Consider the following 1385-nt stretch of genomic DNA (forward strand, 5'->3'; position numbering starts at 1 on the left):
CCCTCCCCTTCCTAATTATCTTTATCAGTGAGCGTCCCATGTGGGCTTCTTCAAGTACTTCCTTATTTCATTTCTTTTCCCTTCCAAGATATTCTCAACAGTCTCCTAAAAAACCCAACACATTTCTGTTTCCTTCTATATCTTCATGTCCACTGTCTACAACTGGTCGTTTGTGCAGCCGTATAGAGAAGGGTTGGGATGATAAAGCATGATAATCGATACACGCCTAATATTGCTCGACTACTGATAATCGTGTCTGTGAGTCAGATTAAGTGTCATAGTGTCATATCACGAGCTAGGTATCGAGTTTTGGCTAAAAATCGAACAAAAAACAAAACAAGACTAAACTTCAAAAAAAAAAATTTCAAGAGGAGAAACAAACAGCAAACATGTGGTAATAGTGAAGGGTCGGCTTAGACGGAACACATACAGGGGTAGCAGATTGCCAGAATATTGCTCACACACACGCGCACACACACACACACACACACACACACACACACACACACACACACACACACACACACACACACACACACACACACACACATACCCCGAGCGCTCTGCACCTGGCCCTCTGGCGGTGCCTCCTGGGTAGAAGAGTTAACTTAATTTCCCCCTATTAACACCTGGTTCACCAACCGCTGCGACCCTAATTCATAAACAGAAATAACGACACAAGTGCCAACTTAACTCTTTCACAAACGTTTTAAGAAACAAAAAATAGAAGAAAAAAATCCTGGGAGTTTTCATCTACCACTGTGAGCTTTGCGGTTGCATAATTCGGAGATGTCTGAATTTTGTTTAAAATCTAGGATTACTCTTTCGATGTTTTGCTCTCCGTGAAATATTATTTAAAAGAACTTTCAGCCTGTGCATTCGTTTTTTCTTTCACAAACATTAGATGTTAAAGTGGGCTAATAGAGACACTCTAAAAGAATCCGGGAATAGTTGAACAGGGAGAGCATAAATACGAATCAAAAAGGTGAACCTGCAACTCAAGGGTTAATCCCCTTTTTCCGTTTTGATGTCTAGTGCCAGCCGTAAAAATTATGAAGATAAACGGCCAGGAGCACTTATGACCCCATGCGCACAAATCTGCGTTAATGCGTCGCCCCGACGGGTGTCTTTAACTTTAACCCCGGGAGGTCGTATACCACCACCCCATCCACCCACTCACCCCTCACATACATACGAGGACTACTACTCCCCCCCCCACACACACACAATCCCATCCCACAACCCGAACCCCCACTTATTTTCCTCGTCTGGAACAATTTTTTTTCAGTTTTGCCGACACACACAAATACAAGAACAGCACCAATTTAGGAAGTTCTCGAGGAAGGTCAACGATGGAGGTCTCACTGCCGCTGCTCGACCCCCCT

The 1385-nt window shown here is 43.6% G+C and overlaps 1 protein-coding gene across 2 annotated transcripts in view; it reads right to left on the reverse strand.

Annotated features, from left to right (window-relative positions):
• Positions 1-1385, reverse strand: part of LOC101847635 — a gene marked incomplete at its 3' end in the record, with an annotated part of 19042 nt that overhangs the window by 8906 nt on the left and 8751 nt on the right.

Source organism: Aplysia californica, unplaced genomic scaffold (genome assembly GCF_000002075.1).
Source record: "Aplysia californica isolate F4 #8 unplaced genomic scaffold, AplCal3.0 scaffold01957, whole genome shotgun sequence".
Classification (NCBI taxonomy): Eukaryota; Metazoa; Mollusca; class Gastropoda; order Aplysiida; family Aplysiidae; genus Aplysia; species Aplysia californica.